This window comes from Pseudophryne corroboree, chromosome 3 (assembly GCF_028390025.1).
Source record: "Pseudophryne corroboree isolate aPseCor3 chromosome 3, aPseCor3.hap2, whole genome shotgun sequence".
NCBI classification, from domain to species: domain Eukaryota; kingdom Metazoa; phylum Chordata; class Amphibia; order Anura; family Myobatrachidae; genus Pseudophryne; species Pseudophryne corroboree.
The window spans coordinates 780,191,948-780,215,626 of record NC_086446.1 but is presented as its reverse complement, the minus strand read 5'-3'; the positions used below and the strand labels follow the sequence as shown (position 1 = coordinate 780,215,626).

Sequence of the window (23,679 nt, the reverse complement as noted above, 5' to 3'; positions counted from 1 at the left end):
TGCACCAGGCCTCCCCTCCTGCTATGCACTCTGCTCTTTATAAATATTAAATAGCTTTATTTAAGCTCTTTGCAGATGTAACACTGCTACACTTTGGGATCCATAATCCTAGTCAGGGCCGTATAGAGAGGCGCTGGGCCCGGGCACTGTAGGGGGTGTGGCCTCATCAGGGGGTGCGACCACACCCACTACAAAACATATATATATATATATGTTACTCCAACTCCGGCACTCCGCTGACATAACTCACATGCTGCACCCGGTGCCTTCCACATGTAAGCCTGCACGGCTCCACGTAATATATCCCTCCAATGGCGGCACTCAAAGGTTCAAGTAAAAATGACACAAGTCGGCTGTTTTAAGGCAACGTTTCAGCGCCGTTCAGCGCTTTTATCAAGCCAATTACAAAAGTGATTTACACATACCGGTATTTAAGTGCTCCCATCACCATGCATATAAGCTCCGCCCACTTCCGTATCCAGGTCACCCTACAGACCGGCTCAGGTTGCAGGGCTGTTACCATAGTAACCTAACAAATCACCACAGCTGTGTATTGCATGAATACAAATAGATATACATACATAAGATTAAAAAAACAAACAATGATTAAAAACAACAGGCTGTATATGAGAACCACGAACAGTTATATCTAAGCGATAGCATTATCAAACTATAACTAATTCAGTATCTTAAGCTATAGGAAATATACTAGCATATTCTCAATAGAAGTAACAACATTAAAGGAGCAACACATGTATCGAGGAATTTCATGTTGTGACTTACACTAAAAGTTATAAATGCTACATTGTGAAGAACACTGCTAATCTCATTCAAATAAAAACCTGTAAGCCCAATGTCTCGTTTAGGCCACGAGGAACCAATGTGTCTAAACGCATGATCCATTCACACTCACGTTGTAACAATTTTACAGACCTGTCACCCCCTCTAGTAAGTGGCGGCCACTTACTAGAGGGGGTGACAGGTCTGTAAAATTGTTACAACGTGAGTGTGAATGGATCATGCGTTTAGACACATTGGTTCCTCGTGGCCTAAACGAGACATTGGGCTTACAGGTTTTTATTTGAATGAGATTAGCAGTGTTCTTCACAATGTAGCATTTATAACTTTTAGTGTAAGTCACAACATGAAATTCCTCGATACATGTGTTGCTCCTTTAATGTTGTTACTTCTATTGAGAATATGCTAGTATATTTCCTATAGCTTAAGATACTGAATTAGTTATAGTTTGATAATGCTATCGCTTAGATATAACTGTTCGTGGTTCTCATATACAGCCTGTTGTTTTTAATCATTGTTTGTTTTTTTAATCTTATGTATGTATGTCTATTTGTATTCATGCAATACACAGCTGTGGTGATTTGTTAGGTTACTATGGTAACAGCCCTGCAACCTGAGCCGGTCTGTAGGGTGACCTGGATACGGAAGTGGGCGGAGCTTATGTAATACCCAGGATGTCGGACCCTAGACCCCAGACTTTATTAATAAATGGGTCTCATTGATTAGAATGGCAGACGGTAAATATAGAAAAAACGGAGGTCATAGGGACCCTGGAGAAAGAAAGAATTGAGTCGGGCGATAGGTCCCCGCGCCACTGGCGGGACACATCCGGGGATAAGAGGAGAGGGGTTAAAAAGGAGAGACTCTCTCGAGCCAGCAGTTGGTGTGACGCAGGAGGAGAAAGCATCCCTGAACGGAGAGAAAGGTCGGAGACTTACCGCGACTGAGGAGATCTGAGCTCCGGCGCAGAGTGTGGAGCAGCGGACAGCCAGGAGCGGCAGCAGGGCGGACTGAAGGACATTCCCCCTCACGGAGAGACTGAGAAGAGGCGGCGTCCCTGCAAGGTGCTGAGCGGCAGCAGGGCGGACTGAAGGACATTCCCCCTCACGGAGAGACTGAGAGGAGGCGGCGTCCCTGCAAGGTACTGGGCGGCTGCAGCGGGATCCGACCAGTCCGACCACAGCAGGGCGGGCAAAAAGGACGGAGTGTCATCATCCCTCCCTCAGGGATAGAGAGAAGGCGGCTTCCCGGTGAGGTACGGGGACAGCAATATAAGAACGTGAATAGTCTAATGGCAGCAGGGCAGACGAGAGATTGAGCGACACCTCTCTGAATAGCAGGACCCTGATAATAAGCCAGCAAAGGTAGATAATTTAGAGGATTGCTCTCTAGACCGGTCGGACTCTGTGTCAATACCGGACAGCTTGTCACTAAGGGAAATCTAATGCATAGACCCTAGCCAGCAACCCTTGCTTGTATTCCATCTCTGGAGACAAGGAGCAACCATAGGGCAAGAAAGTGACATATTTACATTTCCCATTCAGTACCACACAGTTGTCGAGGGAATACCATAGTTCCGTAAAGTGCGCTATTGACTCTTTTCATTCCGTAATACACAGTTAAGGAGAGAATTAGTAAGAGACACTAAGCAAGACGCAGGACATCATTGAAGCAGAGAATCAGATATCCCTGAAGGCTTAGTCGGATAGCTGGAAGGAGGGATAATCATTCCGCAAGTTATCAATTGTCCATAAGTCTTTATCTATTCCTCCTGATGTCAGATGTTCATGCAGGATAGAAAATTGAGAACTATCCTGTTCAAGGATTGATTTGCCAGTAAAATCCAAGTGTAGTTTCTATAGCGAAAAAACCCTAGACAGAGTTGAACTACACCGTTATCAATAGATAATTCCAGTAAACATATCGCTGTATACAGGAGTTTTACAGACTAGAATATTGCTGCACAGAGGATCAGTGGAGGTTTACGGCAGGAAAGTTGGCATCTCACTAGGGGACATATACTCACCATCTACATGTGCACCAACGTATGAATAATCAGCTGAACTGAGGGTATTTTAGGGAATTTGAACTGCAGTAAGGGGGAGGTGAAATCCTAAAGTAATGTTGCAATTGCATTGATGTACTGTCTCAGTTAAATATGATGTTTTATAACTTGTTCATATAAGGTATGCTGTACTAACCGTTGTTTAGGTAGAGGAAGCCGAGTGAAGTGGCGGAGTCACAGTATTCCGGGTTCCTGCTTAATAAAACCTTCTTGATTGTTATGTATCCATATGTCATTTACTCCGAGTAGATCTTATTGTATGACATTCACCTCCGCAAGGAACAATTCTTCATCACGTCATTAGTTGTTAAATCCTGCAGAGAGAGATAAAACCGAAACAACAAGGTAATTAGACAAATATCCTAAAGTTACTCAAGAGTCACAGATATCTAAAACTATTCACACTCACCGAGTAGCACATCGTAAAATTAAGTGGCGTCACGAACAGGATACCTTACCCAACGCGAGGAAGAGTATACGCTAAGAAGATGTCCAAGGAACAGGAACAGTCCACCCCCTCTGCTAGCGGAGAACCCAGCCAGTCCACCTCAGGAATCCCTAGTATGGCTCAAATAAATCCAATAACGCTACCCTACTATTTCGGGGCTCCGTGGCTTCCCACCTACTACGGAGATAGACTTAATTCGGAAGGGAATACATTGACTGATTTTAAGAATAAGATGAAGTCAATGTTTCGCCTATATCCCTTAAACGAACAACAAAAGGTTGAGATTCTCATTGGACAATTGAAAGGATCAGCACAGCGTGAGGTTATTTCATGGCCCGCTGGAGAGAGGAAGACCATTGAACAGATACTACAGCGATTAGCTACCACATTCGAGTTGCATACCATTTCAGAACTAAAGATGAGATTTTATGCTAGGAAACAACGCCCGGGTGAAACACTTCGAGATTTTGCGTTAAGCCTGCAGGAAGCTTTAAAAGCAATTCGTACAGTGGATGAGAGTGAAATGGAAAATAGTGATGAGACTCTAGTGTCCCAATTAATTGAAGGGGCAAATAGAGAAGGCGTAAGAGCTCAACTCAGACTACTTAGAATGCAGAAACCTGATCAGTCATTCTTAGATTTCAAGGAGGACGCGATTAAAGTAGTTGGGACCGAGGTAACCCAAGAGGTCAGTTTCCCGGAGATGCCAGGTTATCTGGAAGGTCAGATGCCCAATGAAGACGGCTCTCTTCAGTCCGTACGGAACAGGAGAACAACTGACATTGGCCTTCAGAATTTTCAGACACCTACGATGGACCCAATCCGAACTTTACAGAGCCAGATTAAGGAGCTCGTAATGGGCATGACTGAGATGAGTAAGGAAATTCAGAATTTCACTAGGAAACAGGCCTCTGTCCCCAATGAAAATCGGTGGTCCAGGGAACGCCGGAGAACCAGGAACGATTGGTGGACCCCGCCGACAACAAGCGGCAGAAGAAGTACCGATCAGTTTGATCCTCAAGGACGTCCGATTTGTCGGCGATGTCAAAAACCAGGACATATCGAACGAAACTGTGAACCGACGGAGGCTTTAAACTCCAATGTCCCGAGGTTGGGGACCGAGCCTCGGGGGGAGACACCCCAATAGGTCCAAAGTCTGAAGAATGGTGGGCCCAGTACGTGGGACAATGTCCACATATACAGATTGCTATTAATGGAATAGAGATTACAGTTATGGTGGATACTGGATCACAAATAACCACCATTCAACATTCCACCTTTATTCAATATTGGGGAGAACAACAAATGGTGTCCCCTCCACCATCCTGGTTACAGTTAATAGCCAGTAACGGCTCAAGCATCTCGTGTGTGGGCTATTGGGAAGCTAATGTAAAAATCGGAGACACGGAATTACCTCGTCAAGGATGTCTGATTACCCATGCAAATGACCCTAATGCGATCCCAATAATCTTAGGGATGAATATTCTGCAAAGTTGCCCGGACGAGCTTATTGCGATCCTTAAGCAGTCCCTAGCTAATCAGTTATCTCCTGAGCGGAAGATTATCCAAAAGACCATCAAGACTCTACAAAGTCAACGGGCATTTATACAGTGTGGAGGGTCCCTGGGTAAAGTCAGAATTACTGATGGTAAACCTATTAAATTGCCTCCCAATTCCGAAATAGTAGTTTGGGGCAAGGCTCGCTGTGGGCCGAGGGGAAAAAGTTATGAGGCCCTGGTTGAACCTTGTGAAGGGAATGAAGAAGATGGAATTGTGGTGGCCCATTGTTTAGTGCATATTAAGAATGGAAGAGTGCCAATTCGGATCATGAACCCGCATAACTACCGGATTAAGTTGTATCGTCAAAGACCGATTGCCAAACTCACCTGGGTCACCTTTCAGGACGTGCTGCATGCTCCGACACGGGTTCATCGACAAAGTGATGATATTACTAGCACGGAAGAAGAGGTAAAGAATGAATGGTGGAAGGGTATTCAAATTGGAAGTGAGGACACCCCTTTAGAACAAAAAGAGGGAGTGTTAAAAGTGGTAAAGGGGAATCCACAGACTTTTAGTCAAAGTCCATTGGATTTCGGTACAGTTACGACCGTAAAACATCATATCATAACAGGAAATGCTATGCCTATACGAGAAAAACATCGGCCGGTAGCCCCGGCTTTATATCAGCCAGTTCGACAAATGTTAGAGGATATGAAGATCACTGGGGTCATCCAGGAAAGTCATAGCCCCTGGGCTGCCCCAATGGTACTAGTAAAAAAGAAAAATGGTCAGTTAAGATTTTGCGTTGATTAAAGGAAGCTAAATCAGATCACTCACCGGGACGCTTATCCACTTCCCAGGATAGAAGAGTCGTTAGCGGCCTTGAAATCAGCCAAATACTTCTCCACATTAGATCTAACAAGTGGATACTGGCAGATTATGGTGGCGCCCGAAGACCAAGAGAAAACGGCTTTTACCACACCCATGGGACTTTATGAATTTAAACGAATGCCCTTTGGATTATGTAATGCCCCCGCAACTTTCCAAAGGATGATGGAACATTGTTTGGGCCATAAGAACTTTGAAATGATCTTATTATATTTAGACGATATCATTATCTTTTCTAAGTCGTATTCAGAGCATTTACAACATCTCCAAGAAGTTCTGCAACAACTAGCCCAGTACGGACTGAAAGTAAATCCAGTCAAGTGTCACTTATTAAAACCACAGGTTCATTACTTGGGACATTTAGTGAGTTCCGAGGGAGTAGCTCCAGATCCCGACAAGATTAAAGTCGTCCAAGAATGGCCCATACCCCAGACGGTCAAAGATGTAAGAAGATTCCTGGGATTCGTGGGTTATTATAGACGTTTTGTGAAAAATTTTGCTAAAATTGCTGCTCCATTACATGAGTTACTTCGGGACGTACCGCAAGTCAGCCAGAGCAAACGTCTACCAGTTGCCTGGACTTCAAGACAACAAACTGCTTTTGAACATCTAAAGGAATTGTTGACCCAATCACCACTCCTAGCATATCCAGATTACAGTAAACCGTTTATCCTGCAAACTGATGCTAGTCAACAAGGGCTCGGTGCCATACTTGCCCAATTACAAGATGGTAAAGAAAAAGTCATAGCATATGCCAGCCGAGGCCTGCGGAAAACGGAACGTAATGATGCTAATTATAGCTCTTTTAAATTGGAATTTCTAGCCTTAGTGTGGGCCATCACTGAGAAATTTAGAGACTATCTGGCTGTTACTCCGTTTGTAACGTATACTGACTGCAATCCTCTGGCACATTTAGCTACGGCCAAGATGGGAGCATTAGAGCAGCGCTGGTATGCCCGACTGTCCAACTATAAATTTACTATTCAATATCGGCCCGGACAAAATAATAGTAACGCGGACGCGTCATCTCGCCTTGCCGACCGGGAGGAGTCGGACGTAGAGGATAAGTTAGAAATGGTGGAAATGCCACCTTTTCAAATGACCCGACAACTGGTGATTAAACACAATCATAAACCTCTGATTCAGAGAAGCGAATATGCACGGCCTATCGAGGAAGAGGATCAGAGTGAGTGGCAAGGGTGGCAAGAGGAGTATCCTACTTTCCAGCAATTGAAAAAGTTGCTTTTGCATAAGAAAGGCCTATCTAAAGTTGAACGGCAAGCTGCAGCCCCAGAATTGGTGAAATTATGGAGACAAAGGGACCGCCTAGAAATTCATAGGAATGTAATAATTCGGAAAAGTACGAATCCCAAAACTCACCTAACCAGGACCCAAGTGCTCATTCCTATGACAAAAGCACCAATTCTGTTAAATGCCTATCACAATCGGTCTGGACATTTTGGGAGTCAAAAGACGGATAATGAATCTTAGACAAAGGGTTTATTGGGTTGGATTGCGTCAAAGCGTTGAAGAATGGTGTCAACACTGTCATGACTGTAATCTCCGAAGGACACCAATGGCCAATGAGAGAGCTCCACTCCATCCAATAGTTAGCCATCAACCCTTGGAATTGGTCACCATTGACCATGTAAAGCTGGAGAAGAGCGGACTGGGATATGAATATGCCATCATGATAGTTGACCATTACACGAAATTCGCAGTGGCCCTACCCGTGAAAAATATGACAGCAAAAACCACAGCGGAGATTTTTTGGAGGGCTTTCGTGAGAACTTATGGATTCCCAGATAAGATTCTGACCGATCAAGGGCCAGCGTTCACCTCCAAACTTTTCCAAGAGCTATGCCTCCTCTATGGATGTAAGAAGATTAAAACCACTCCATATCATCCCCAAGGAAATGGCCTGTGTGAACGGACGAACCAGACACTTCTACAAATGGTAAGGAGTCTTCCCGAACAGCAACGACACAACTGGCCATTGATGTTGACAGAGCTCATGTTCATCTATAATAATACAGTTCATCGTTCAACTGGATACACTCCATATTACCTCTTATTCGGTAGATCAGGAAGACTACCCGTAGATGTAAGTCTAAATATGGAGGTTACTTCGGAATTATTTACAGAAACCAATTGGGTAGCCGAACACCAACGTCGACTAAAGGTGGCTCAAGACATGGTCCAGCAACATAGAGGAATGGTGCAAAAACGGCAAGAGCATAACTACAATGTAAAGGCCCAGGCTGAACCATTGCCCATAGGATGTAGAGTACTCAGAAAGAACAATCGAAGGCAAAGCAAATTAGATTACCGATGGGAGCCTCGTCCATATAGGGTAATAGACATACCGAATCCGGATATTGCTGTATACCGTATCGAGTTGGAGGATGGAAGTCGATCAAGTCTCGTACATAGAAATCAATTGAAACTATGTCCTGTCTGGCCAGAGCCAGAGAGCCGAGATGTCCCACCGCTAGAGACAACGTCAGACCTAAATTCATACCCGGATATGATGATGAGTTTATGGTGGCCAATCTTTGGCACATTCGGAGAAACTAGCACATCCGGGGTTAGTACACCGCTAACTGAAAATGTCCCAGATCCTGTTGACCCCGAGGTTCCTTTATTGAGACGTTCCGAAAGGAGCACAAAAGGGAAATTACCTCTTCGATATAAATCATAAAAGTAGTCTTGCTAAAGTTAAATTGATTAATGTGGTTCAAAAAAGTGAATTTGTAGATGTAATGAAAAAAAAAAAAAAAAGAATGTTATGTTATGTCAGAGTTAGAGTACAATTAAATGTTTGTATGCTGATGGTCTAAAGTATGGTCGAGAGGTTATATTTGATGCCAAGATGCATAAGGATATGCATCAAATTACCGGGGAGGTATGTGATACCCAGGATGTCGGACCCTAGACCCCAGACTTTATTAATAAATGGGTCTCATTGATTAGAATGGCAGACGGTAAATATAGAAAAAACGGAGGTCATAGGGACCCTGGAGAAAGAAAGAATTGAGTCGGGCGATAGGTCCCCGCGCCACTGGCGGGACACATCCGGGGATAAGAGGAGAGGGGTTAAAAAGGAGAGACTCTCTCGAGCCAGCAGTTGGTGTGACGCAGGAGGAGAAAGCATCCCTGAACGGAGAGAAAGGTCGGAGACTTACCGCGACTGAGGAGATCTGAGCTCCGGCGCAGAGTGTGGAGCAGCGGACAGCCAGGAGCGGCAGCAGGGCGGACTGAAGGACATTCCCCCTCACGGAGAGACTGAGAAGAGGCGGCGTCCCTGCAAGGTGCTGAGCGGCAGCAGGGCGGACTGAAGGACATTCCCCCTCACGGAGAGACTGAGAGGAGGCGGCGTCCCTGCAAGGTACTGGGCGGCTGCAGCGGGATCCGACCAGTCCGACCACAGCAGGGCGGGCAAAAAGGACGGAGTGTCATCATCCCTCCCTCAGGGATAGAGAGAAGGCGGCTTCCCGGTGAGGTACGGGGACAGCAATATAAGAACGTGAATAGTCTAATGGCAGCAGGGCAGACGAGAGATTGAGCGACACCTCTCTGAATAGCAGGACCCTGATAATAAGCCAGCAAAGGTAGATAATTTAGAGGATTGCTCTCTAGACCGGTCGGACTCTGTGTCAATACCGGACAGCTTGTCACTAAGGGAAATCTAATGCATAGACCCTAGCCAGCAACCCTTGCTTGTATTCCATCTCTGGAGACAAGGAGCAACCATAGGGCAAGAAAGTGACATATTTACATTTCCCATTCAGTACCACACAGTTGTCGAGGGAATACCATAGTTCCGTAAAGTGCGCTATTGACTCTTTTCATTCCGTAATACACAGTTAAGGAGAGAATTAGTAAGAGACACTAAGCAAGACGCAGGACATCATTGAAGCAGAGAATCAGATATCCCTGAAGGCTTAGTCGGATAGCTGGAAGGAGGGATAATCATTCCGCAAGTTATCAATTGTCCATAAGTCTTTATCTATTCCTCCTGGTGTCAGATGTTCATGCAGGATAGAAAATTGAGAACTATCCTGTTCAAGGATTGATTTGCCAGTAAAATCCAAGTGTAGTTTCTATAGCGAAAAAACCCTAGACAGAGTTGAACTACACCGTTATCAATAGATAATTCCAGTAAACATATCGCTGTATGCAGGAGTTTTACAGACTAGAATATTGCTGCACAGAGGATCAGTGGAGGTTTACGGCAGGAAAGTTGGCATCTCACTAGGGGACATATACTCACCATCTACATGTGCACCAACGTATGAATAATCAGCTGAACTGAGGGTATTTTAGGGAATTTGAACTGCAGTAAGGGGGAGGTGAAATCCTAAAGTAATGTTGCAATTGCATTGATGTACTGTCTCAGTTAAATATGATGTTTTATAACTTGTTCATATAAGGTATGCTGTACTAACCGTTGTTTAGGTAGAGGAAGCCGAGTGAAGTGGCGGAGTCACAGTATTCCGGGTTCCTGCTTAATAAAACCTTCTTGATTGTTATGTATCCATATGTCATTTACTCCGAGTAGATCTTATTGTATGACATTCACCTCCGCAAGGAACAATTCTTCATCACGTCATTAGTTGTTAAATCCTGCAGAGAGAGATAAAACCGAAACAACAAGGTAATTAGACAAATATCCTAAAGTTACTCAAGAGTCACAGATATCTAAAACTATTCACACTCACCGAGTAGCACACTTATATGCATGGTGATGGGAGCATTTAAATACCGGTATGTGTAAATCACTTTTGTAATTGGCTTGATAAAAGCGCTGAACGGCGCTGAAACGTTGCCTTAAAACAGCCGACTTGTGTCATTTTTACTTGAACCTTTGAGTGCCGCCATTGGAGGGATATAGATATATATATATATATACTGTATATCAGGATAAAATGTCCAGGAAAATTCTAATGGCTTAATTTAATCTGATCCACAGATCTACCTCTCAGTCAGGAGGCGACACCATGTATAACTCTTACCTATCTACTGGTACAAAGGGACGGTGGGATTACCCGGTTCTGTGAGAAAGTGGTGACATGTGTTAGAAGTCTATGGTTGAGCAACTGGCAGCACTCACCAGTTTTGGGGGCGTAGGGTCTGTCACGGTGGCAGGAGACCAGAATATCTATTCTCCAACTCTACTGTAAGGACAACTCAGTCACTATTCTCCTAATTATCCTTATCCCCCATTCTGTTCATCACCACCTCACTTTGGCAGGAGACCCAGGCAGTGCTCCTACTTGTAGTATACCTAAAGGCCAGTACTCACTGGCAGATGTGGGGAGAGATGTGTGCTGAGCGAGCGGGGGGGGGGGGGCGCTCATTTCACCCGCTGGGTGGCCAATCTAGCATCAGCGATAGCGATGCGCGGGGCTGCGCACTGCTATCGCTGTGAGGGGTACACATGGAGAGATCACTACTTAAAATCTAAGCAATCTAGTTAGATTGCTTAGATTTTAAGCAGCGATCGCTCCGTGAGTACCCCCCTAAACACAGTATGGCTGCCTCTTCCTTACTCCTTTTTTCCTTATCTGCTTTCCTTATCGCCTCTCCACCGCCCTGGTCACTGCTTCCCATGCTCGAGTTCATGACCATGCCCGTGCTGCACCTCTTCAGTGGAACACACTCCCCTGCTCCACTAGACTCTCCCCGACCTTGCAAGCTTCAAACGGGCACTAAAACCCACCTATTCATCAAAGCGTACCCTTCCAACACATAACCTAGTCCTTAGGCTGCTCCTCCATCCCCCTGCCTCATGCCTTGAACATCTCAGCTTTCCTTACACCCTGCCATCAGGCTTCCTCCCGCTTGCTTGCACCTCATGTCATCTGTCGCCCCTTCCCACTAGATTGTTAGCTCTTCAGAGCAGGGCCCTCTTTCCTCTTGTTATCTAAGCCCTCTTCTCGACACATTGCACTTGCAGCTCTCTCCTACTCAGCGACCATCTTTACCAGCTTCTTCTGCTGGTAAAGGCTCATCTCTATCTATGGACGCCAGCCCCAAGTAGTACAATGATTACTCCCTCGCTACTTACATCTAAGCTGTATTATGTATGAGAATTGTGGTGCTCCTTGTTACCTGTACACTATTTCTGTTATTTATTTACTGTAATGCTAAGTTTTGTCTCCCTGTACTGTTCTTTGTATGGCGCTGCAAAACACTTGTGGCGCCTTGTAAATAAAATGTAATAATAATAATTGCTTTCTCAGTCTCGTATTCAGCTATACAGGTCAACAGCAGGGTGCCCATCAATGACTCCAACTTGGATTTGGAACTACACTATAAATCTGTATTCAACGGGAAGAAAGCAAGAGGAGGGAAGGGGTCAGGCAATCATTGTCAATGAAATATTAGTGTACACCTCAGGATCTACCAATTGCTTCCAGAGATGGTCATCTTTACTCATAACCTACAGGGTTGCCTTATTGTCAGAACAGACCTGTATACTCAGAAGGACATCTGATAGACCTCTTCCATATTACAGTGGACATTAAAGAAGGATATTCCTCTTCTTATAGGACATGTCACCACCGGTGGAGCAGTCCTGTTGGTTTGGATGATGCGAATAACAATTACTGTGTGTTTCTCACCCTTCTACTTCAGCGTTACTTACTCTTAATCTGTCACTTCTGTGCAGGCGGTATACAAAACCTTTATTGGACCAATCAGCTCACTGGGGGTCATTCCGAGTTGATTGCTAGCTGAAAATCTTCGCTGCGATTAATGAAAAAAACAGCAATTCTGCGCATGCGTATGCGGTGCAGTACGCACGCGCGACGTACTTTCACAACGGCCCTTGTATTTTCACACAAGGGGGTAAATTTACTAAGATGGGAGTTCTATTTAAGATGGGATGTATGCAATTGCGGTCGAATTCCGGGTGGAATTCGACCGTTTTTAAATTCGACACAATTCGACCGTCGAATTCCGGCAGGTGGGTGCCGGAATTCGACATATTCAATAAAATACGAATTCGACAGTCCCGCTGTCGAAAAATGGCCAATTTGACGGATTTTGATCCGATTTTTAGAAAATGGTCAAAAAACGGTAAAAAAAAAAACCAAAAAATGGTGTGGGGTCCCCCCTCCTAAGCATAACCAGCCTCGGGCTCTTTGAGCCGGTCCTGGTTGCCAAAATACGGGGGGAAAAATGACAGGGGATCCCCGTATTTTAACAACCAGCACCGGGCTCTGCGCCTGGTCCTGGTGCAAAAAATACGGGGGACAAAAAGAGTAGGGGTCCCCGTATTTTTTGTACCAGCACCGGGCTCCACTAGCTGGACAGATAATGCCACAGCCAGTGGTCACTTTTATACAGCGCCCTTCAATCAAGGGGTCCCCCCCCCAGCCACCCAAGGGCCAGGGGTGAAGCCGAGGCTGTCCCCCCCATCCAAGGGCTGCGGATGGGGGGCTGATAGCCTTGTTGAAAATGTAAGAATATTGTTTTTTGCAGAAGAACTACAAGTCCCAGCAAGCCTTTCCCGCAAGCTGGTACCCAAATAAAAACAGGACACAGACACCGTGAAAGTATAACTTTATTACATACATGCCGACACACACACTTACCTATGTTGACACGCCGACTCTAGCCTCGTCTCCAATGTCGACGTCCGGGGTACCTGAAAATAAAATGATACTCACCTGATCCAGTGTCCAGTTCTTTAATTATAATCCACGTACTTGGCAAAACAAAAAAACGCATTTACCCGAACCAGACGGACTGAAAGGGGTCCCATGTTTACACATGGGACCCCTTTCCCCGAATGCAGAGACCCCCCGTGACTGCTGTCACAGAAGGTCCCTTCTGCCAATCAGGAAGCGCCACTTCGTGGCACTCTCCTGATTGGCTGTATGCACGTCGGAGCTGTCAGACGCGCATCGCACAGCCCCCTCCATTATCTTCAATGGTGGGAACTTTGCGGTCAGCGGTGAGGTCACCCGCGGTCAGCGGCTGACCGTGGGTAACCCCACCGCTGACCGTAAAGTTCCCACCATTGAAACTAATGGAGGTGCTGTGCGATGCGCTGTCTGCCAGCTCAGATGCGTAAAGCCAATCAGGAGAGTGCCACGAAGTGGCGCTTCCTGATTGGCAGAAGGGACCTTCTGTGACAGGAGTCACGGGGGGTCTCTGCATTCGGGTAAAGGGGTCCCATGTGTAAACATGGGACCCCTTTCAGTCCGTCTGGTTCGGGTAAATGCGTTTTTTTGTTTTGCCAAGTACGTGGATTATAATTAAAGAACTGGACACTGGATCAGGTGAGTATAATTTTATTTTCAGGTACCCCAGACGTCGACATTGGAGACGAGGCCAGAGTCGACGTGTCAACATAGGTAAGTATGTGTGTCGGCATGTATGTAATAAAGTTATACTTTCACGGTGTCTGTGTCCTGTTTTTATTTGGGTATTTTTTTTGCAGTAGAACTACAGGTACCAGCGGGCCCGTTTCCCCCCCGCATGCTGGTACTTGTGGTTCGCCAAGTACCGGCTTGCTGGGACTTGTAGTTCTTCTGCAAAAAAAAAACAATATTCTTACATTTTTACACATGGCTATCAGCCCCCCATCCGCAGCCCTTGGATGGGGGGGACAGCCTCGGGATTCACCCCTGGCCCTTGGGTGGCTTGGGGGGGGACCCCTTGATTGAAGGGGTCCCCACTCCTCCAGGGTACCCCGGCCAGGGGTGACTAGTTGGGTATTTAATGCCACGGCCGCAGGGCGCTGTATAAAAATGACCCCCGGCTGTGGTATTATCTGTCCAGCTAGTGGAGCCCGGTGCTGGTACAAAAAATATGGGGGACCCCTACTCTTTTTGTCCCCCGTATTTTTTGCACCAGGCGCATATCCCGGTGCTGGTTGTTAAAATACGGGGGACCCCCTGTCATTTTTTTTCCCGTATTTTGGCAACCAGGACCGGCTCAAAGAGCCCGAGGCTGGTTATGCTTAGGAGGGGGGACCCCACGCATTTCTTTTTCCTGATTTTTACACCATTCCATTAAAAAAATAAAAAAATAATAATATTTTTAAAAATATATAAATAATACTTGTGCTTCCTAAATAGACAAACCAAGTACCTAATCCCTTCTAATATAAATAGATATGCTATTACCAATAAAAAAAACACAAAAACATGTTTTTAAATTTTTTTATTAGATTCCGCCAACAAAGTGAGGCGGATTGAAAATGACGAATTACTGTCTAAAAGCACTGTTGTCGAATGTACAATCTTCAATTGAATATACTTTTGTCAAATTGCCACATTTGTACCATTGCAGAAATGTCGAATTTGACAAATGTCGAATTTCAAAAAGTCGAATTTGGAATGGACGTTTTTTTGGCGAAAAGTACTGTATTGCATTGTCGAATTTTTTTTGGGGGGGGCGAAAATGTCCAGTTTTTTCGACATTTGCGGGAATTCGACCGCAATTGCATATACCCCTAAAACTGCACAATATTTTTTTGTAGCCGCTCTGCGATCCTTTTGTTCGCACTTCTGCTAAGCTAAAATACACTCCCAGTGGGAGGCGGCATAGCGTTTGCACGGCTGCTAAAAACAGCTAGCGAGCGATCAACTCGGAATGACCACCTCTGTACATAATGCCCCATTAATGTGCCGGGTAATTCTACAAGCTATGGAACTTCCCAGTATGCACAAAGCATGATGTAGCTTCCAGTCATTGCATGCAGAGCTGTAATTCAGGCTTGAAGAGAGATAGGAGGAAATGCATCAAAGCTTGGAGAGAGAGAGATAAAGTACCAATTAACAAGCTCCTAACTGCCAATCATAGCAGCTCGCTTTATATCAGAGGCAGCGACAGGGAAAAGAACATCTGGTATTTGCCTCCAACTCTATTTTTAACTGTCGTTCTGCTTAAAATATTTGTAAATAAATGAAATAGAAGGTAAAAGTAAACAAAACAGTCATACTACATCTATAAGAGCGGCGACTGCAACATAAACCGCTATCACGCTATGATGACCCGGGCATTTAGTCCTGCGCCTGGTGGGTGGTAGCGCCTGTGCTCTGCTGCTAAATATCCTGCTGGCATTGCTGCGTACGCACATCGTCGGACAGCGCTGTAGCAAGATCACCGGAAAGTTTGTAGGTTTTAAAATGTTAATCTTAAATCCTTAGCAATTGTTTCTAGCCTGTGGAATCGAGGCAGCTAGCCTTGCACCCCCTGGGTATGCCCAAAGCAGCTAGCTTCAGTCCCGTCACCGTGATCCTGCCTCTCTACCTCTGCTAAATACCATCGCAGCAGCATTGTGAGTACTTGTGCTGATGGGGAATACATCAAAGACATGACTTGGCTGTATCAGAGCTGCTCTAATTTTCGTTCGGCATCAAAAGAGGTTCCTCTCTAGTTCCTGTCATGTTTATCAGATTGTCGTAAGCTGTTAAGAATCAATTTCTTGTAATTAATGGAAGAATGTAGCAAAGTATTTTCCATTCAGCACCTTTTGTTATTTATTTATTTATTTTTGTTTTAGCCTTCTAAATCTTTCCAAGGAGCTTATTCACCAGCGGTGCTAGGTGATTATTTGGTATGACAGGGTTAAAATATACTGTAGGTGAGTTCTATATGTAACCCATCCATGGCAGGTGTGTACAATGATATTTCCTTATTGTTACTACCACAATTTTGGAAGGAGAGGCTGCTAGGATAACCATGTTTGGGTTTAGGGTTTGGCTTTCACCCAGGAATATGAATAGGTGTGCAGGTGTGACCAATGGATATGAGAGAAGTCTGTCGATCCCTAACATCATTAACATTAGTCTAAAACCTTTGAGTGCCAAGGCGGTGGCAGCCCTAGAAGAGTTAAAGACCCCTTTCACATCTCCAATGCCGAATCCCACTCGGGGAATTAGAAACGGGTCCTTCCGGGGTGAGATCCAGCATTTTAGCTTCTACGCTGGCTTCCCGACCCGCCAATATGCCGCGTCGGCTGCCATAGCGGTGGGGGGCTTAGACGGCAGCGGGGGCGTGGGTGGAGGCTATGCTGGGAGATGAGCGCTTCTCTGTGCCACCTCTCCCTATGTAGTAAACGGGTCCCGGGTCGCATCGACCCGGAAACCCGTTTACACTGCCACTGACCCGGTATTCAACCCGGGAATAACCCTTCTTATTACCCGGGTTGAATTACCAGGTCAGGCGACCCGGGAATTCTCCAAGGCCCCTTTCACATCGCACACTGACCCGTGTCGACCAGGCAATATGCCGAGTCGATACCGGGTTATTTTTGTGATGTGAAAGGGGTACTAGATGTGGGTTTTGGAGGACATGGGAGTAGTTTGTTTCTCTTTGATAAAGTTATGTATTGTTGTTAATGGTCTCCTGGAGAATCACCTACCAAATATACTCCTGTGCTGCTATTTGGGATGATAATTTGTTACGTGCTGGTCCTTTATAGGTGTTGAGGTGTTATCTTTTTTGCTCGTCCTCTAGAAAATAGTCCTAGTTGGCGCACCATGGACTTTGCCCCTAAACTGCGGTATGCGTCCCACCACGCAGTTTTTTATCGAATCACTAATGCAACATTACATTGAACTACTTTGTGCAATTCAAACACTGTCCTTGCTAAAAAGGCAAAGCGGGGATGACTGTTACAAGTAAGCAGTGCCATGCCTACCACGCCACGGATCATTGTGCTGAATCTCTGACTTTATACCAATTCCTCTGCAACAAAAGTACTACTCCTAAGTGCCCAGGACACTACAGTACAAGTGCTGCGAATAGGACACTACATTTAGAAAATAGGACAAACGTCCTGGGTTACCTACCTGTGATGAAGGTCTATGTTGCACCAGGTGTCTTGCGCCACATGGAGCAAAAATGATAGGTGTATGAGGACCAGGGACATATTAAGATAGGAGCGGGCCCATGTGTAGTCTCCATTCAGACCCTCTCCTCTCTAGCTGCCAGCCGGGAAGCACATTAGTGAGTAGACTCTGGAGCTCATAATTAGCTTATATTTACTGGCACATAATTAGCGTATATTTACTGGCACCTTCCTACCGTACGGTACATTGCGTTTCTTCTTACTTATTAACACTTACTAACACTTTAACCTCTCACTAGTGTGGTGCGTTGGCAGTGCCAGATTAAGGTCCACATGGGCCTGGAGCTGAAATTTATGAAGGGCCTATTGTGTGCCGCGACAGGAGCTGTGACAAGTGCTGCAGTGGCGGTGGTCTAAATAGGGGGTGTGGCCTGTGCCATGGGTGTGACATGGAGGTCATAGCTAGTGCCTACCTTCAACCACTTAACAGTGCTCGTCGAAATGGGAATATTTAAGTGGGGATATGGGAAATGAAATGGGAGTACTGTAGCGCGTGCCAAAAAAGGGGGAAGACCACTGAAAAGGAGTGTGTCCTTAGAAGTATATGCAGTAGTGTGCCCCCTCCCCTCCTAGCCTGTATATCCATCAGTGTGCCCCCTCCTCTCCTAGTCTGTAAATGCATCAGTGTGCCCCACCTGCCCTCCTAGTCTGTATGTGTATTAGTGTGCCCCCCCCCCCCCACCCCCCCCCCCCCCTCCTAGCCTGTATATGCTGTAGCCTGTATGGATTCAGAATGGAATCCCAATGGTCATAAGATCAACGCAGGAATCCCAATATATATATATGCAGGTTGAGTATCCCATATCCAAATATTCAGAAATACGGAATATTCCGAAATACGGACTTTTTGAGTGAGAGTGAGATAGTGAAACCTTTGTTTTTTGATGGCTCAATGTACACAAACTTTGTTTAATGCAAAAAAGTTATTAATAATATTGTATTAAATGACCTTCAGGCTGTGTGTATAAGGTGTATATGAAACATAAATGAATTGTGTGAATGTACACACACTTTGTTTAATTCACAAAGTTATAAAAAAAATTGTCTAAAATGACCTTCAGGCTGTGTGTATAAGGTGTATATGAAACATAAATGAATTGTGTGCTTAGACTTGGGTTCCATCACCATGATATCTCATTATGGTATACAATTATTCCAAAATACTAGAGATGAGCGGGTTCGGTTTCTCGGAAACCGAACCCCCCCGAACTTCACCCTTTTTACACGGGTCCGAGGCAGGTTCGAACCGTCCCGCCTTGCTCGGCTAACCCGAGCGCGCCCGAACGTCTCATCCCGCTGTCGGATTCTCGCGAAATTCGGATTCTATATAAGCAGCCGCGCGTCGCCGCCATTTTCACTCGTGAATTGGAGATGATAAGAAGAGGACGTGGCTGGCGTCCTCTCCATTTATTGTTGAAGTTGATTGGTTTATTGCTTAATTGTGGGGAGGACTGGGGAGCAGCTGTTAGGAGGAGTACAGTGCAGAGTTTTGCTGATAAGTGACCACCAGTTTTTATCCGTTCTCTGCCTGAAAAAAACGCTCCATACCATATCTGTGCTCAGTGTGCTGCATAATATATCTGTGCTGAGTGCTCACACTGCTTAATTGTGGGGACTGGGGAGCAGCTATAGCAGGAGTACAGTGCAGACTGCAGAGTTTTGCTGACAGTGACCACCAGTATACGTTGTCTGCCTGAAAAACACTCCATATCTGTGCTCAGGGGTTCACTGCGGCTGGCCGGCGGTCGGGCTCCCGGCGACCAGCATACCGGCGCCGGGAGCCCGACCGCCGGCTTACCGACAGTGTGGCGAGCGCAAATGAGCCCCTTGCGGGCTCGCTGCGCTCGCCACGCTACGCGCGCCACACTATTTTATTCTCCCTCTATGGGGGTCGTGGACCCCCACGAGGGAAATAAGTGTCGGTATGCCGGCTGTCGGGCTCCCGGTGCCGGTATACTGAGCGCCGGGAGCCCGACTGCCGGCATACAGAAGACCACCCGTGCTCAGCAGTGTGCTGATTTATTGTGGGGACTGGGGATCACCAGTATAATTAATATTATATAGGAGGAGTACAGTGCAGAGTGCACTGCTGTACCTACCTCTGTGTCGTCCGTCATCCATTAAGTATACTATCCATCTACATTCTATACCTGTGGTGCATTTTAGTTTTGCAGTTTGCTGACAGTGTCCACCAGTATACTATATATAGCAGTACGGTAGGCCACTGCTGTACCTACCTCTGTGTCGTCATCCATTAAGTATACTATCCATCTACATTCTATACCTGTGGTGCATTTTAGTTTTGCAGTTTGCTGACACAGTGTCCACCAGTATACTATATATAGCAGTACGGTAGGCCACTGCTGTACCTACCTCTGTTTCATCATCCATTAAGTATACTATCCATCTACATTCTATACCTGTGGTGCAAATTTAGTTTTGCAGTTTGCTGACACAGTGACCACCAGTATACTATATATAGCAGTACGGTAGGCCACTGCTGTACCTACCTCTGTGTCGTCATCCATTAAGTATACTATCCATCTACATTCTATACCTGTGGTGCATTTTAGTTTTGCAGTTTGCTGTCACAGTGTCCACCAGTATACTATATATAGCAGTACGGTAGGCCACTGCTGTACCTACCTCTGTTTCGTCATCCATTAAGTATACTATCCATCTACATTCTATACCTGTGGTGCATTTTAGTTTTGCAGTTTGCTGACACAGTGTCCACCAGAATAATATATATAGCAATACGGTAGGCCACTGCTGTACCTACCTCTGTGTCGTCATCCATTAAGTATACTATCCATCTACATTCTATACCTGTGGTGCATTTTAGTTTTGCAGTTTGCTGACACAGTGTCCACCAGTATACTATATATAGCAGTACGGTAGGCCACTGCTGTACCTACCTCTGTTTCGTCATCCATTAAGTATACTATCCATCTACATTCTATACCTGTGGTGCATTTTAGTTTTGCAGTTTGCTGACACAGTGACCACCAGTATACTATATATAGCAGTACGGTAGGCCACTGCTGGACCTACCTCTGTGTCGTCATCCATTAAGTATACTATCCATCTACATTCTATACCTGTGGTGCATTTTAGTTTTGCAGTTTGCTGACACAGTGTCCACCAGTATACTATATATAGCAGTACGGTAGGCCACTGCTGTACCTACCTCTGTGTCGTCATCCATTAAGTATACTATCCATCTACATTCTATACCTGTGGTGCATTTTAGTTTTGCAGTTTGCTGACAGTGTCCACCAGTATACTATATATATAGCAGTACGGTAGGCCACTGCTGTACCTACCTCTGTTTCGTCATCCATTAAGTATACTATCCATCTACATGCTATACCTGTGGTGCATTTTAGTTTTGCAGTTTGCTGACACAGTGTCCACCAGTATACTATATATAGCAGTACGGTAGGCCACTTCTGGACCTACCTCTGTGTCATCATCCATTAAGTATACTATCCATCTACATTCTATACCTGTGGTGCATTTTAGTTTTGCAGTTTGCTGACACAGTGTCCACCAGTATACTATATATAGCAGTACGGTAGGCCACTGCTGTACCTACCTCTGTGTCGTCATCCATTAAGTATACTATCCATCTACATTCTATACCTGTGGTGCATTTTAGTTTTGCAGTTTGCTGACAGTTTCCACCAGTATACTATATATAGCAGTACGGTAGGCCACTGCTGTACCTACCTCTGTGTCGTCATCCATTAAGTATACTATCCATCTACATTCTATACCTGTGGTGCATTTTAGTTTTGCAGTTTGCTGACAGTGTCCACCAGTATACTATATATAGCAGTACGGTAGGCCACTGCTGTACCTAACTCTGTGTCGTCAAGTATACTATCCATCCATACCTGTGGTGCATTTCAGTTGTGCACAGTAAATATAGTAGTAGGCCATTGCTATTGATACTGGCATATAATTCCACACATTAAAAAATGGAGAACAAAAATGTGGAGGTTAAAATAGGGAAAGATCAAGATCCACTTCCACCTCGTGCTGAAGCTGCTGCCACTAGTCATGGCCGAGACGATGAAAGGCCATCAACGTCGTCTGCCAAGGCCGATGCCCAATGTCATAGTAGAGAGCATGTAAAATCCAAAACACAAAAGTTCAGTAAAATGACCCAAAAATCAAAATTAAAAGCATCTGAGGAGAAGCGTAAACTTGCCAATATGCCATTTACGAGACGGAGTGGCAAGGAACGGCTGAGGCCTTGGCCTATGTTCATGGCTAGTGGTTCAGCTTCACATGAGGATGGAAGCACTCATCCTCTCGCTAGAAAAAAGAAAAGACTTAAGCTGGCAAAAGCACAGCAAAGAACTGTGCGTTCTTCTAAATCACAAATCCCCAAGGAGAGTCCAATTGTGTCGGTTGCGATGCCTGACCTTCCCAACACTGGACGGGAAGAGCTTGCGCCTTCCACCATTTGCACGCCCCCTGCAAGTGCTGGAAGGAGCACCCGCAGTCCAGTTCCTGATAGTCAAATTGAAGATGTCACTGTTGAAGTACACCAGGATGAGGATATGGGTGTTGCTGGCGCTGGGGAGGAAATTGACAAGGAGGATTCTGATGGTGAGGTGGTTTGTTTAAGTCAGGCACCCGGGGAGACACCTGTTGTCCATGGAAAGAATATGGCCATTGACATGCCTGGTAAAAATACAAAAAAAATCAGCTCTTCGGTGTGGAATTATTTCAACACAAATGCAGACAACAGGTGTCAAGCCGTGTGTTGCCGTTGTCAAGCTGTAATAAGTAGGGGTAAGGACGTTAACCACCTCGGAACATCCTCCCTTATACGTCACCTGCAGCGCATTCATCATAAGTCAGTGACAAGTTCAAAAACTTTGGGTGACAGCGGAAGCAGTCCACTGACCACTAAATACCTTCCTCTTGTAACCAAGCTCCTGCAAACCACACCACCAACTCCCTCAGTGTCAATTTCCTCCTTACCCAGGAAAGCCAATAGTCCTGCAGGCCATGTCACTATCAAGTCTGACGAGTCCTCTCCTGCCTGGGATTCCTCCGATGCATCCTTGAGTGTAACGCCTACTGCTGCTGGCGCTGCTGTTGTTGCTGCTGGGAGTCGATCGTCATCCAAGAGGGGAAGTCGGAAGACCACTTGTACTACTTCCAGTAAGCAATTGACTGTCCAACAGTCATTTGCGAGGAAGATGAAATATCACAGCAGTCATCCTGCTGCAAAGCAGATAACTCAGGCCTTGGCAGCCTGGGCGGTGAGAAACGTGGTTTCGGTATCCATCGTTAATTCAGAGGCAACTATAGACTTGATTGAGGTACTGTGTCCCCGGTACCAAATACCATCTAGGTTCCATTTCTCTAGGCAGGCGATACCGAAAATGTACACAGACCTCAGAAAAAGACTCACCAGTGTCCTAAAAAATGCAGTTGTACCCAATATCCACTTAACCACGGACATGTGGACAAGTGGAGCAGGGCAGACTCAGGACTATATGACTGTGACAGCCCACTGGGTAGATGTATTGCCTCCCGCAGCAAGAACAGCAGCGGCGGCACCAGTAGCAGCATCTCGCAAACGCCAAGTCGTTCCTAGGCAGGCTACGCTTTGTATCACCGCTTTCCATAAGAGGCACACAGCTGACAACCTCTTACGGGAACTGAGGAAGATCATCGCAGAATGGCTTACCCCAATTGGACTCTCCTGGGGATTTGTGACATCGGACAACGCCAGCAATATTGTGCGTGCATTACATCTGGGCAAATTCCAGCACGTCCCATGTTTTGCACATACATTGAATTTGGTGGTGCAGAATTATTTAAAAAACGACAGGTGCATGCAAGAGATGCTGTCGGTGGCCCGAAGAATTGCGGGCCACTTTCGGCATTCAGGCACCGCGTACAGAAGACTGGAGCACCACCAAACATTCCTGAACCTGCCCTGCCATCATCTGAAGCAAGAGATGGTAACGAGGTGGAATTCAACCCTCTATATGCTTCAGAGGATGGAGGAGCAGCAAAAGGCCATTCAAGCCTATACATCTGCCCACGATATAGGCAAACGAGGGGGAATGCACCTGACTC

At 45.6% G+C, this 23,679-nt stretch overlaps 1 long non-coding RNA gene across 1 annotated transcript in view; it reads right to left on the bottom strand.

The window, feature by feature from the left end:
- Positions 1-3,070: 3,070 nt before the first annotated feature.
- The window catches only part of LOC135058264 (uncharacterized), a 154,269-nt gene continuing 133,660 nt past the window's right edge, over positions 3,071-23,679 (bottom strand). Inside the window, exons 2-3 of the long non-coding RNA XR_010244713.1 lie at positions 10,148-10,325; positions 3,071-3,177 (exon numbers count right to left, since the gene is read on the bottom strand). This is a non-coding gene — a long non-coding RNA (uncharacterized LOC135058264). The remainder of the gene's footprint in view (positions 3,178-10,147; positions 10,326-23,679) is intronic.